Genomic DNA, 16,564 nt, shown 5'->3' with positions numbered 1-16,564 from the left:
TCCCCATATTATACACCTCCCCATATTATCCCATCACCCACCTCCCCATATTATACACCTCCCCATATTATACCATCACCCACCTCCCCATATTATACCATCACCCATATGATCCCATCACCCACCTCCCCATATTATACACCATCACCCACCTCCCCATATTATACACCATCACCCACCTCCCCATATTATACACCTCCCCATATGATCCCATCACCCACCTCCCCATATTATACCATCACCCACCTCCACGTATCATACACCATCACCCACCTCCCCATATGATCCCATCACCCACCTCCCCATATTATCCCATCACCCACCTCCCCATATTATCCCATCACCCACCTCCCCATATGATCCCATCATCCCCATCCCCCTCACACATGTAGCCATATCCTAACCGGCCCTCACAGGTCTCCACCTGCATTAATTACAATCTTTTCTCCTGAAATACTCTGTGCTGCTGGGGATCTCTGTGACCTTTAAACTTTCTTACATAATGACCCCGATCCTGTCTCATACAGACCCGACATGACTATCATCATCACATGAAAGAACAAGTTTCTGCCCTCCCACAAGATCAGTGTCTGCTGAAATACTCTGTGCTGCTGAGATCTCCATGATCCTGTCCTCACCAAATGATTCTCCTTTCCTGGAATACTCTGTGCTGCTGGTGGAGCCTAACATGGAAAGGTTTCAGGAAGATCCTGTTTCTAGAGACATGGGGCAAAAGGCAGCACCATGGGGCAGCCTGAGAAGTTTTCAGACCTTCCATCAATCATCCTTGTAAAAAGCACCACAGCGCCCCCACCCTGCTGGCTGATAGAATACTCCCTGTATAAATACTCCCTGTATATACCTACTTCCCCGATAACACAGGGTCTTAAATCGATTTTCCTCCCATAGATGCGATGTCTTATTTGTCCATGAAGAAGAATTCATATGTCACATGCACAGCAGGAACAGAGTGTACGGTACGGCAGCTTCTGACCACCAGGGGGAGCTCACCACAGCAGACTTGTACAGCACAGCAGGGACAGAGTGTACGGTATGGCGGCTTCCCGCCACGACGGGGAGCTCACCACAGCACACATGTGCAGCAAGGCAGGGACAGAGTGTACGGTATGCGGCTTCTAAACACCAGGGGGTGCTCCTCACAGCACACTGATACAGCACAGCAGGAACAGCGTAAGGGAGGGAAAAACAGACTCACAGCTGCATGCCCTGGTATTCTTCACTTCCAAACAAAATCTTTGCTTTTGGGGGAGGCCTCATATTTAGCAATTGAGCAAAACCTCTACCAGGTCTTATTTTCGGGGAAACTGGGTATATATGCAGGACGTAAACACTTCACACCCCATAACATGTCCTGCTCTCGATTACGCTCCAATTATCCTCATGGCACAGCAGGGAGGACTGATACACTAACCCCCTCCATCAGTATAATGGGGGATGTCTCCTCTCTAATCCCCGCTCAGCCTTCCTGTATACGCTGGTCAGGGGGGACTGATACACTAACCCCCTCCATCAGTATAATGGGGGATGTCTCATCTCTGGTCCCCGCTCAGCCTTCCTGTATACGCTGGTCAGGGAGGACTGATACACTAACCCCTTCCATCAGTATAATGGGGGATGTCTCACCTCTGGTCCCCGCTCAGCCTTCCTGTATACGCTGGTCAGGGAGGACTGATACACTAACCCCTTCCATCAGTATAATGGGGGAGGTCTCACCTCTGGTCCCCGCTCAGCCTTCCTGTATATGCTGGTCAGGGAGGACTGATACACTAACCCCTTCCATCAGTATATAGGGGGATGTCTCACCTCTGGTCCCCGCTCAGCCTTCCTGTATACGCTGGTCAGGGAGGACTGATACACTAACCCCTTCCATCAGTATAATGGGGGATGTCTCCTCTCTAATCCCCGCTCAGCCTTCCTGTATACGCTGGTCAGGGAGGACTGATACACTAACCCCTTCCATCAGTATAATGGGGGAGGTCTCACCTCTGGTCCCCGCTCAGCCTTCCTGTATATGCTGGTCAGGGAGGACTGATACACTAACCCCTTCCATCAGTATATAGGGGGATGTCTCACCTCTGGTCCCCGCTCAGCCTTCCTGTATACGCTGGTCAGGGAGGACTGATACACTAACCCCTTCCATCAGTATAATGGGGGATGTCTCCTCTCTAATCCCCGCTCAGCCTTCCTGTATAGGCTGGTCAGAGAGGACTGATACACTAACCCCCTCCATCAGTATAATGGGGGATGTCTCATCTCTGGTCCCCGCTCAGCCTTCCTGTATACGCTGGTCAGGGAGGACTGATACACTAACCCCCTCCATCAGTATAATGGGGGATGTCTCACCTCTGGTCCCCGCTCAGCCTTCCTGTATACGCTGGTCAGGGAGGACTGATACACTAACCCCCTCCATCAGTATAATGGGGGATGTCTCATCTCTGGTCCCCGCTCAGCCTTCCTGTATACGCTGGTCAGGGAGGACTGATACACTAACCCCTTCCATCAGTATAATGGGGGATGTCTCACCTCTGGTCCCCGCTCAGCCTTCCTGTATACGCTGGTCAGGGAGGACTGATACACTAACCCCCTCCATCAGTATAATGGGGGATGTCTCACCTCTGGTCCCCGCTCAGCCTTCCTGTATACGCTGGTCAGGGAGGACTGATACACTAACCCCCTCCATCAGTATAATGGGGGATGTCTCATCTCTGGTCCCCGCTCAGCCTTCCTGTATACGCTGGTCACTTGCACTTTGCAATATGACACCACTTGCTTATATGTTATATTTTCTGCTACGAATGCTACATATTAACATGTGACCTCTATGACGACCACAGTCACCATGTCAGCCCCGACCTCAAGCACAACGGCCAAAAAAAGAACAATGCAACTAACAGAAGCACAGAAACCATCAGCAGGTCACTGAGGAACATATGGAGGAGCTGGTCACATGGTCGAGGGGGGGGGGAGCACACAAAACAACATAAAATAACACTCACCTGGAGAGAAGGAAAGTCTGGAAATATCTGGAAAAGAAAGAGAAAGAAAGCAAATTATTCTCTGGAAACTGTCAGCAAGCTTGTCAGACACATCCCTAACATAACAGCTTAGGAAACCTACAGCAATGCAGGAAGCCAAGGGGGACAAGTTATGGATTTCCTATACGATTTGTGATATAATATGTATATAATACAGGATATAACTGTATGTACACAGTGACCCACCAGCAGAATAGTGAGTGCAGCTCTGGAGTATAATACAGGATGTAACTCAGGATCAGTAATGTATGTACACAGCGACCCCACCAGCAGAATAGTGAGTGCAGCTCTGGGGTATAATACAGCATGTAACTCAGGATCAGTAATGTAATGTATGTACACAGTGACCCCACCAGCAGAATAGTGAGTGCAGCTCTGGAGTATAATACAGGATGTAACTCAGGATCAGTAATGTATGTACACAGCGACCCCACCACCCGAATAGTGAGTGCAGCTCTGGGGTATAATACAGCATGTAACTCAGGATCAGTAATGTAATATATGTACACAGTGACCTCACCAGCAGAATAGTGAGTGCAGCTCTGGAGTATAATACAGGATGTAACTCAGGATCAGTAATGTATGTACACAGTGACCCCACCAGCAGAACAGTGAGTGCAGCTCTGGAGTATAATACAGGATCAGTACAGGATCAGTAATGTAATGTATGTACACAGTGACCCCACCAGCAGAATAGTGAGTGCAGCTCTGGAGTATAATACAGGATGTAACTCAGGATCAGTAATGTATGTACACAGCGACCCCCACCAGCAGAATAGTGAGTGCAGCTCTGGAGTATAATACAGGATGTAACTCAGGATCAGTAATGTATGTACACAGCGACCCCCACCAGCAGAATAGCGAGTGCAGCTCTGGAGTATAATACAGGATGTAATACCATTTGTAATGTAGATCATATCTTATATTCACAGATATTATATAATGGTGACCCCCTGTGGGCACTTGCTGTATATGTGGTAACAGAGGTTGGGGTTAGTGCAGGTTATACACAGGATGAGGAGGGGCAGCACTGGGCCGATGATTTCTCTCTGTGAATAGTTTTGCAGTCAGACAGAAGCGGTGACAATCAGTGACGTCTCCTGGATACAGAGGTGCAGATGGGGGGCCGGATTATCAGATGCCAGATTAAACGACTGGCACTTGCAGGTTTTCTGTACATAAAGCAATGTATAATAAATAGTGCAGTTCCGTTTTTCCATAGACGTTCTGTTCATTGCCTTTTAACCTGTGCTATCAGCGAATGGGAAGATTCACAACCAGGTGGTGTTCCTATTCACTGACAGCTAGCAAAGATCTTACTATGGTGGAAAAAAGGTTTTCAAATCAACTGGTGCCCTGGACAGTTCCTGACATGGACAGAGGTGGCAGCAGAGAGCACTGTGTCTGACTGGAGAGAATACACCACTTCCTGCAGGACATCCAGCAGCTAATAAGTACTGTAAGACTGAAGATTTTTTAAATAGAAGTAAATTACAAATTTTATATAACTTTCTGATATTTATTTAAAAACAATTTTTAGTTCTCCGGAGTCCCCCTTAAAAAGCAGTAAGAAATGGCAGTAGTACAGCATTGGAAAGATTAACCTTCTCCAGCTCTGTGGGTGATGTGGTCCTAAAATTAGGACCCCCCAGCATTCAGTATGTAGCCACATTCTAGCAATAGACTACAGGGAGGTAAGGATATAGAGCATGTGCAGAGTCTGATAATCCGGCACCTGGATTATAATTCCACTGTATAGGGAGTTCTGGTCTCCTGACAGTCCCTACGATATCAGGGGAGGGTCCCGGCCCTGTATAGATAATGATGACACCACCCTGTGACAACCATCTCCAGGCGGTAAGGCGGATAATAGACGTCCTGAGGATCGGTCGCATTCGCACATCTGCAACAACTGAGTGAGAGGAGGAAATCTCTCCAGAAATCCGGATGGACGGGGAATAATTCATGAGCTGTAATAGTGCGGAGCTTGTTGTGTCGGGAGCCAAGTAATGCGGAAAACCAGCAGAACATCCCACGGCTGGCACAGCAGTAAGGAGGTAGAGACAGGACGCCGGCCACTGCCAGGGATACCCCAGCCTTACTACAGGGGTCACTGAGGACGACAACAGAACACCCAAATATTTATGGGGGTACCCTGACATCATGAAAGAGGCAGCTCCGCTATAACCATGGATGCAATGTTATACTACAACAGAAAGGTGTCACTATCTGCAGGTGCCCCCACTGTGACCCCACCCAGAGGGGATACGATGAACTGCAGGTGGGGGTCAAAGTCAAGAACACGACGTATGGAGGAACCATGTGTATAGGAGAGGAAGCCCGCTGCACCTAAAGACATCAGGACCATAAAGAAGGTGGTCCTTAAAGAGACTCTCCATGTTTATGTAAAAAAAGGAAGAAAAGGATGGTATGTAATAAATAACTAATCCTCCCATACACTACACAATTACCCTCCCCAATATAAACCATAGAGCCAGGGGACAAAATGGCTGCCACAACTGGAAACTGGATGGATCGCTAGTGTCTGGTTCATATGGAAGAGACACATGGCAGACATAACCAATAAAATAAGGCCCGGTGAGGTGGTCACTCAGCTTTTCCAGCATCCCAGCCTAGATACAACACTGCTGAGCAGCCACTAGGAGTACTGCATGGTCAGCATCACTGGAGGTCTATGGGGAGAGATGGACGCACACCCCAAGGGACAACTACCTGACTCCATTAAAAAGAAATGAGACAGAAGAGACAACCTCCCTACCCCCCCACCGGAGTGATGGATGAGACCCCAGGAACACTTACCATCCTGTACAGTCACTATACTGGGATTACAGTGCACTGCAGTCCTATGTAACACCACAGATAACACAGTAATAACAGAACATGTCCTGTATACCATACCTGCAGTCCTATGTAACACCACAGATAACACAGTGATATCTCTGAGTACAGATAATGTAGTAGCTGTGACCTGCAGTCCTATGTAACACCACAGATAACACAGTGATATCTCTGAGTACAGATAATGTAGTAGATGTCACCTGCAGTCCTATGTAACACCACACATAACACAGTGATATCTCTGAGTACAGATAATGTAGTAGTTGTCACCTGCAGTCCTATGTAACACCACAGATAACACAGTGATATCTCTGAGTACAGATAAATGTAGTAAATGTCATCTGCAGTCCTGTGTAACACACAGTGATAACAGACTGTATATGATACCTGCAGTCCTAAGTAACGTAACAGATTAAAAACACACAACTTTCTCAGTACAGTTAATGTAATACATGAGAGCTGCAGTCCTATGTAAAACCACACTGATACCAACTCTATACATCACGTAGATTATTCACATGCAGTCCTATGTCAATGCTCAAGTAACGCAAAAGCTAACACAGAGATAGTTATGTAACAGCTTGTGGTTTTACATAGGACTGCAGCTAAATCAACTCCCTGGGAATAGATCAGTCACCAGTAATATATCCGTACTCATATACACAGATACACACTAGTGGAACAACAAGTGCACAACATCGCTCAAGTCCATTCACAAAGCGGTTTTGTAGACATTTTGGCATCATTGGCCGCAACCCATCATTATACAAGACCCAAACACGTCCCCCCCGTGTACACGTCCCCCCCATGTCCGCTCTTACCATAGGGCGCCCTCTCCATACACAGCCGTCTCTTAAGGAATAATTCCAGCAGCGCTCGGTTACTCCGACTCCTATCCTCCGTATCCCAAGGCTTGGCCGGCATTTACGATGGTTGGGGTATATATCCTCGGATGTAGAAGAGCTGAGTGAGTGCGAGCTCCCGGTTCAGCTGCATCAAATGGCTTTTGTTCCCCCGGTCACACAATAGGCCCCATTACAAGGTCTATAGGACTCGGGCAGGTCGGTGGCAGATGGGGGGATGGATCTGGAGCCCAGTAGTGGTGGGGGTCTCAATAAATCTTCTATGAAACGTCCCCCACCCCCCAACCACCGGCCCCTAAGTGCAGATTATTATTTCATTTTTGCTTGAAATGTTATTTGCAGTTCATGAGAAGTTTCACCTCCATTAACGGCCGTCCATCTGCCAGGGGCCGAGGATCCATTCCCCACTATAGAACACGGACACCAACGCTTCCACCCTGTTTATTCAGAGTTTTGTTGGTTGATGCAGGATGAAGGTCTGGTGGGAGTTATGGTTCTCTCTCTCTAATTAATATATATATATATATATATATATATATATATATATATATACACACACACACACACACACACACACACACACACACATATACAAATATATATATATTAGTATTTGGACATGTCACTGTAGAGAGGTCTAAGCACTTGTTCAAATAGCAAATATAGAAAGTGGAAAATTCTGCCTCGACATCTGCCCCTATTTCAAATCCAACTTCAAGGGGTTCTCCAGGCTTAGCTAAACACGGCCGCTTTATTCCAGAAACAGCACCTCTCCTGTTCACAGTTTGGGTGTGGGAGGTTTGGCAGCTCAGTTCCATTGAAGTGAATAGAACTAAATTGAAATTGTAATACCACACATGACCAGAGGACAAGGGGTGGCGCTGTCCCTGCAAGAATGTAGCTATGCTTTTCTAATCCCGGATAACCCCCTTTAAACGCAAGTATATCAACACTCCCATTGATTTTTTTTATATTAAAAAAAAAAATCAATTCAGAAACAAACAAGGAGCTTTTATTTTTTTATTTTTTTTCTTAGGTTATTTGGTTATTTACTTGCCATTTTGTCTCATTTATTCTTAGTTAATTGCCATTTTATTTTTCTATATCTTTATTACTCTTCCATCATTCAGCTGGTTTCCTTGTGTGACTTTTCTCGCCCCCACCCCTGTATGAAGCGGAGCACTCATGGCCGCTACAATATGATCCTGACCCCCTGTATGTGTCACTGCATCAGCCCGGCTCTTAATCCAGTTACTAAAATCCATACGTCCCCCCTCCGAGCGGCTTCATACCACCCGATCCTATGTGGCCATGACGGACAGACCTCCCCCCACCATTAGCTTTGTCCTAGATTCCCAGTTCATAAAGTGTGACTTTCCTGCCAGAAGCCGGAGGATCCCGGAGGGCAATAAGACCATTAGGATGCAGCTGAGCCCAGCGTCTGGTCCCGAAACACGAGAGGGACGAAGCCTGCGACACACGAGAGGGGGCAGACAACACACTACAGGAACCAACCAGCCTTCATGTCTAGGTCTATGCTTTATGTCTAACAATAATTCCCTCTTCTTGCATCCTGCCCATCATCCCAGACCGGGACCCTCATTCCCTGTTGTAGGACAGGATGAAGGGACGCCTGGTCCCTATCCTGGTCCCCAATAGGGATATAAGGAATCCTGAACCTAACCCACTCCAACTTATAGAGCACTCTACAGGGGTGTCAAAAACTCAGACCCTCCAGATGCTGCTAAACTACAATTCCCATCATGCTTGGACAGCTAAAGCTGTGGTTGTCCAGGCATGATGGGAGTTGTAGTTTTGAGACAGCTGGAGGGCCTGAGTTTTACACGTGTGCAATAGAAGATGCTTCTGAATGAAGAAAAGTGAAGCCTATAGATGGCGATGGTCATGGACCAGCAGATAGGACATCAGAGAGATTAAAAGGACACAAACTATTCAGGTTTTTATCAAAAATCCAATATTCTGATGGGATCAGTTATCTTATTCCTATGGGGGTGCAACCTGTGTTCTCCTGACACACTGTTCCAGATCCTCTGCTCCCCTAGCTTATACTGCCACCTGATAACTGTGCCGCTGCCTACATTAGGGGGCGCTCACTGTGTACTGATGAATACAGTACAAACATATTCAAAGCTTAAAAGGGGGGAAAGTTTATTAACAAAATAAAAGGTTTGCTACTTTTAAACTAGGTGTACACTGGTGATAAAAGAAAAAAAATCAAAATCAACTGGTGTCAGAAAGTTACTGGTATATAGATATAAAATTTACTTCTATTTACAAAATCTCCAGATTTCCTGTACTTAACAGCTGCTGTATGTCCTGCAGAAAGTAGCCTTTTAAAGCTTCAGATCACTGTTTGCTGTCAGTTAATGGAAACAGTAACATATAAAATCTATCTATATCTATCAATCTCCATCACTCTATATTCATTCCCCCCCCCCCCTACCCCCTTCCATCTCCCTCTTCCCCCGTACGTATGTCTGAGATACAGAATCTCAGCTAAACTTATACCACATACACACACCTCCCATCCGCTGATATACTGTAATGAAATCAATCAGGACATGAGGAAGATGAAGGCCGATGTGTATGTGTGTGTGTATATATATGTGCATCCTGTAGCATTATGTATAGGACATTAGTTATGTAGGCGATCTGACAATACTCTGACAGTGAGGAGGGGTCTTCCCAATGTTAGTGAGGTCCTACAGTCCATTATATAATGATTGACAGAAAACCGGAAAATCTCTACAATAGAGCAGACGGCTGGATGGAGACTGGGGACGTGTTACAGATGTTGTGTCCTTCTATAGGGGGTTGGGGGCTCCATAGGACCCAGCAGGTGCACAGCCGAGCATGTGACGTATGGAGGGGACACATAATACACAAGGAAAAGGTCACAGGCAGCCGTCCTGTCACCCGTGAAACAAATAGATTTTGGGATTTCAGCAACGTCAGGATAAGAGATCGGGGCGCGATAATCTGCAGAGACCAGTCAGGATTACAGAGCAGGACGGCATCAGAGCTAGAACAATGACATCTCCTTTTCTTCATAAAACCTCTTAGATTTAGAGGATAAAATGCTGAAATATCAGAACACTTACAGCCGGCATCAATCCAGAAACATATCGCTCATATTATTAAAGGGACACACACAGCATAATATACAGAATATCACAGGGAACAAATCATATACCACTGCCCCCTATATACAGGAATATAACTACTATAATACTGCTCCTATATACAGGAATATAACTACTATAATACTGCTCCTATATACAAGAATATAACTATTATATCACTGCACCTATATACAGGAATATAACTACTATAATACTGCTCCTATATACAAGAATATAACTACTATAATACTGCTCCTATATACAAGAATATAACTACTATAATACTGCTCCCTATACACAGGAATATAACTACTATAATACTGCTCCTATATACAAGAATATAACTACTATAATACTGCTCCTATATACAAGAATATAACTACTATAATACTGCCCCTATATACAGGAATATAACTACTATAATACTGCTCCTATATATAAGAATATAACTACTATAATACTGCTCCTATATACAAGAATATAACTACTATAATACTGCTCCTATATACAGGAATATAACTACTATAATGACAATGTAGAGAAATAGAGTCTCGCACTCACCAACTTCAAAGATGCAGGTGGTTTATTTCAGACACATCGGAGCTAGTGCAGCAGGGAGAGGGAAGGTGGAGAGGCAGGTGCGTTCACAGAGGAGCAACAATGTTTCACGCGTGAAACATTGTTGCTCCTCTGTGAACGCACCTGCCTCTCCACCTTCCCTCTCCCTGCTGCACTAGCTCCGATGTGTCTGAAATAAACCACCTGCATCTTTGAAATTGGTGAGTGCGAGACTCTATTTCTCTACATTGTCATTTGCTCCCCTTTGTTTAGCCTCTGCACCGCAACTCAGTGGTAAGGACACTATCGCTTACAGCCGCGTATCCCCTGTCCTGTATATCCTTACTCAGTGTTCCCATTATCAGCTAGTGCCGGACGCTTTTCTCTCCCCACTACATAACTACTATAATACTGCTCCAATATACAGGAATATAACTACTGGCTGGGTTTTGGTGGGGCTTTTTTGGGTCTGGTCCTGTGACATTGGGGTTGCAGGGCCGTTCCATGGCCTCCCTTCCCTGCATGTGCACGCTTTGCGGGGTTGGCGGTCGCTGACCGACACGGTGTGGAGTTAGCGTAGGGACCCGTGTGGACCAGAGGACCTGCGCGGTGGTACACGGGGCAATATGGCTTGATCAATTCATATACAGACACTCTAGTGTTGATTTTTAATATAGGCCTAGCGGCATTAGTATCAGCCATAGATGGGATGTGCAGCGGTTCCATTCTCTCCAGTTCGTGCATAACTACTATAATACTGCTCCTATATGCAGGGATATAACTACTATAATACTGCTCCCTATATACAAGAATATAACTACTATAATACTGCTGGTATAATACCAGGAATATTTCCACTTTGGATATTATATAATATAAGCAGCAATCGTAATAAGAAGGAAGAAACCATGGATGCGGTATATAATCTCCAGCCGTATTACTGGGTGGCGGTGACCCGGCTGGTTGTGTTGGACGCTCCGTTGAGCACAATGGCTGCAGATGACATTCAGATTCTGTCTCTCGCTCTGCATCTTCTTATGTGACATTCTAGAAGAAACATTTTCATTCGGAAAACGTGATGATTGGAGTGGACAGGCGCCGTGGAGTCAGCGGCTGCCAAGGACGGGTGTCTGGGAGCACGTAAGGCATCTGTCCTTCACCAGACCGCAGACGTCCACCCTGCTCTTGTGTACCCGGAGTGGAGGTCACTGCTGGGAGACACAAGGTTACAGGGTGGATGCTGTATCTAAGCCATGGGCTGAGCGGAGAGGAGCAGGCTCCACTATACAGGATGTGGGTGCGGATTTATCGGGTTAGGTTTGTAGTAATGCTCCATAAAGCAGCAGATGAGCGGCCTCTGTGGGTATAAATCTGCTGTAAAGCGCTCCGGCTACATCCAAAGCTGCGGATACACCGCATCCCAACCTGAGAGGCAAGAGGAAGTCGGCAGAATTTAGAGTGCAGCTCTGAATGTGAATTCTCAAGTATTAGCAGTAGTATAAATGTACATAACAGTGCGGTAAAAAGGGCACGGATGACTGCAGACAATGACTGTGGCCTCCACCTCCCCAGCACCTTTAAGACAACCTCAGCCTCCCCAGCATCACTGAATTGGCCCGCGACTCCCCGACACCTGTGAAACAGCCTCCATCCCCCCAACACCTCCGCGCTGGCCTCCACCTCTCCGACACCTCCACCTCCCCGACACTTGTTAGCAACACTACCTAAAAGACACACTCCAACATATTTGTCCCACATGATTTTTTTTTCTTGCAGTTTACTGGGATCCAAAATTATGGTGCAGATCACAGCAAGGGGAACCCCGGCACCGGACACACCTAAAAGTCACAGGGTGGTCAGCTCAGCTATGGCTATAAGGCATCCACATGGCAGATAGCGGCCCAGAAAGGGCCTCCCCTCTCCTTACCCCACAGGTGTCCTATATGGACTATTTCTTTTTGCAATACATTTTCCTGATATCACCAGTCCTCCCAGCTGCACATTATGGGGGAACCCAACAGAAAGAGGTGATGTCATCTTACAATCATCAATATGCAGGCGGTACGTGCAATTCTGGTAATGAATTATTAACACCCCAACACCAGACTTCTAGGAAAACTGCACTTATAAACATCTCCATTACTGATCCTGTTCTGATCCTGAGTTACATCCTGTATTATACCCCAGAGCTGCACTCACTATTCTGCTGGTGGGGTCACGGTGTACATAGATTACATTACTGATCCTGAGTTACATCCTGTATTATACCCCAGAGCTGCACTCACTTTTCTGCTGGTGGGGTCACTGTGTACATACATTACATTACACTATTCTTCTGCCTTCTGAGGTGAACTCTCCTGCAGTATATAGAGCGCAGTAACAGTGTAACCCTCCTTGTCTGGCGCGGCTTCCAGACATATAATTACACGTCTTCTTCACGTCTTCTCAGCTTTTCACGCCGTACTCGCTGTCACCTGCACAATTTTCTAATAAAAATCTCTGAAGGAGCAGACAGGTTAATACCACCCTGAGAATCCCTCCTGATGCGGCACCCAGTATCCCCCACAGCCCCGGCCCCCCCCCCATATCCAGGAACACTCACCGCCTCCCCCGGTGCAGCGGAACAGCCCCAGGACCTGCATGGTGACGGTGTCCCGGGCTGGAGCTCCTTCCACCTCACCGCATGTCCTCCTCATCTGCTCGTCCGCCGCTCACCGCATCCCCTCCTCACACATCGCTCACCGCTCAGGACATTCTTTCCAGGCAAATCATAACATGCCCCAAAGTTTGTGAGTTTTCTGTAAACCCCCGTAAGCAAAGCGACAAAGAAGAAGAAGAGGAACACCGACAAGGTGAACTGGGGGGGAAAAAAAATCTAATTTTTATCTATTTTTAGCCAATCAAGGATAAACTAAACACTGAGGTTATTACAGGGCGGAAGCGTAATAGTTTAATAGGATCAGGATCTTTTACCATAAGAGGAGATCAGTGGACGGAGCGGACGTGACCCTACAAGCTGAGGACACCAACCCTGACAGCTACATGGGAGATGAATGGCATCCCCCTACAGACATGGAGTCTCATACATACCAATAGTGCTCACCCCGACCCCATACCATGCCACCGGCACCAGCCATCACCCCATGACCCTATACCATGCCGCCAGCCGCCAGCCGTCACCCCCTGACCCTGTACCATGCCACCGGCACCAGCCGTCACCTCCCTGACCCTATACCATGCCACCGGCACCAGCCATCACCCCCTGACCTTATACCATGCCACCGGCACCAGCCATCACCCCCTGACCTTATACCATGCCACCGGCACCAGCCGTCACCTCCCTGACCCTGTACCATGCCACCGGCACCAGTCGTCACCTCCCTGACCCTATACCATGCCACCGGCACCAGCCGTCACCTCCCTGACCCTATACCATGCCACCGGCACCAGCCGTCACCTCCCTGGCCCTATACCATGCCACCGGCACCCCCTAACCCGATAACATGCCACCGGCACCAGCCGTCACCTCCCTGACCCTATACCATGCCACCGGCACCAGCCGTCACCTCCCTGACCCTGTACCATGCCACCGGCACCAGCCGTCACCTCCCTGACCCTATACCATGCCACCGGCACCAGCCATCACCCCCTGACCTTATACCATGCCACCGGCACCAGCCGTCACCTCCCTGACCCTATACCATGCCACCGGCACCAGTCGTCACCTCCCTGACCCTATACCATGCCACCGGCACCAGCCATCACCCCCTGACCTTATACCATGCCGCCAGCCATCACCCCCTGACCTTATACCATGCCACCGGCACCAGCCGTCACCTCCCTGACCCTATACCATGCCACCGGCACCAGCCGTCACCTCCCTGACCCTATACCATGCCACCGGCACCAGCCGTCACCTCCCTGACCCTATACCATGGCACCGGCACCAGCCATCACCCCCTGACCTTATACCATGCCGCCAGCCGTCACCCCCTGACCCTGTACCATGCCACCGGCACCAGCCGTCACCTCCCTGACCCTATACCATGCCACCGGCACCAGCCATCACCCCCTGACCTTATACCATGCCACCGGCACCAGCCATCACCCCCTGACCTTATACCATGCCACCGGCACCAGCCGTCACCTCCCTGACCCTGTACCATGCCACCGGCACCAGTCGTCACCTCCCTGACCCTATACCATGCCACCGGCACCAGCCGTCACCTCCCTGACCCTATACCATGCCACCGGCACCAGCCGTCACCTCCCTGGCCCTATACCATGCCACCGGCACCCCCTAACCCGATAACATGCCACCGGCACCAGCCGTCACCTCCCTGACCCTATACCATGCCACCGGCACCAGCCGTCACCTCCCTGACCCTGTACCATGCCACCGGCACCAGCCGTCACCTCCCTGACCCTATACCATGCCACCGGCACCAGCCATCACCCCCTGACCTTATACCATGCCACCGGCACCAGCCGTCACCTCCCTGACCCTATACCATGCCACCGGCACCAGTCGTCACCTCCCTGACCCTATACCATGCCACCGGCACCAGCCATCACCCCCTGACCTTATACCATGCCGCCAGCCATCACCCCCTGACCTTATACCATGCCACCGGCACCAGCCGTCACCTCCCTGACCCTATACCATGCCACCGGCACCAGCCGTCACCTCCCTGACCCTATACCATGCCACCGGCACCAGCCGTCACCTCCCTGACCCTATACCATGGCACCGGCACCAGCCATCACCCCCTGACCTTATACCATGCCGCCAGCCATCACCCCCTGACCCTGTACCATGCCACCGGCACCAGCCGTCACCTCCCTGACCCTATACCATGCCACCGGCACCAGGCGTCACCCCCTTACCCTATAACATGCCACCGGCACCAGGCGTCACCCCCTGACCCTATACCATGCCACCAGCCGTCACCCCCTGAACCTGTACCACATCACCGGCACCAGCAGTCACCTCCCTGACCCGATACCATGCCACCGGCACGAGCAGTCACCCCCTGACCCTATACCATGCCGCCAGCCGTCACCCCCTGACCCTGTACCACATCACCTGCACCAGCCGCCACCCCCTGACCCTATACCATGCCGCCAGCCGCCACCCCCTGACCCTATACCATGTCACCAGCCGTCACCCCCTGACCCTGTACCATGTCACCAGCACCAGCCGTCACCCCTGACCATATACCATGCCACCAGTGGTCACCCCCTGACCCTGTACCATGTCACCAGCCAGCACCCCCTGACCCTAAACCATGTCACCAGCCGTCACCCCGACCCTGTACCATGTCACCAGCACCAGCCGTCACCCCTGACCCTATACCATGCCACCAGCCGTAACCCCCTGACCCTGTACCATGTCACCAGCCAGCACCCCCTGACCCTATACCATGTCACCGGCACCAGCCAGCACCCCCTGACCCTATACCATGCCGCCAGCCGTCACCCCCTGACCCTATACCATGTCAACGGCACCCAGCGTCACCCCCTTACCCTTTGGCATGCTACCGGCACCAGCACTGATACCCCCCTCCACAGCAGATTTTTTTTTTGCACAAATCCATAACACTTTTATATATTTTTTTTCTTCTGCAGCATTGTTCCAGTTTTAATGTTTTTCACCTTCATGTTCAGCATCTGCAAACTAGAACCATCCACAGCACTGGGACATCCCTCAAATGATAAAGTAGTAACCTAGCGCCCTCCAGTGGTGGCAATAAGAATAACCCTATGGACACAACAAGGCAAAGCCAGACGTTTAGGCTTCATTTACACGACTGTAAAATCCATCCAGACTACGGACCCATTGATTTGAATGGCCCCTTTCACACACCTGCACGGATCACCATTCCCTAATGCAGTGCTTCTCAATTCCAGTCCTCAGGCCTCACCAACAGGTCATGTTTTGAGGATTTCCTTAGTATTTCACAGGTGATATAATTATACTCAGTGCTTCAGGTATTAGCACAAGTGTCCTTTGTATGGGAAATCCTCAAAACATGACCAGTGGTGAGGCCTGAGGACTGGAATTGAGAAACACTGGACTAATGGA

At 49.0% G+C, this 16,564-nt stretch overlaps 1 protein-coding gene across 3 annotated transcripts in view; it reads right to left on the bottom strand.

Annotated features, from left to right (window-relative positions):
- PTK2 (protein tyrosine kinase 2) overlaps window positions 1-16,564 on the bottom strand; it is a 168,706-nt gene that overhangs the window by 124,074 nt on the left and 28,068 nt on the right. For all 3 annotated transcript variants that reach the window (XM_069957045.1, XM_069957047.1, XM_069957046.1), the window contains exon 3: window positions 3,018-3,044. The gene's annotated coding sequence lies outside the window, so the exon portion shown is untranslated. The remainder of the gene's footprint in view (window positions 1-3,017; window positions 3,045-16,564) is intronic.

This window comes from Dendropsophus ebraccatus, chromosome 2 (genome assembly GCF_027789765.1).
Source record: "Dendropsophus ebraccatus isolate aDenEbr1 chromosome 2, aDenEbr1.pat, whole genome shotgun sequence".
Classification (NCBI taxonomy): domain Eukaryota; kingdom Metazoa; phylum Chordata; class Amphibia; order Anura; family Hylidae; genus Dendropsophus; species Dendropsophus ebraccatus.
This window is presented reverse-complemented; position numbering and strand designations above follow the sequence as displayed.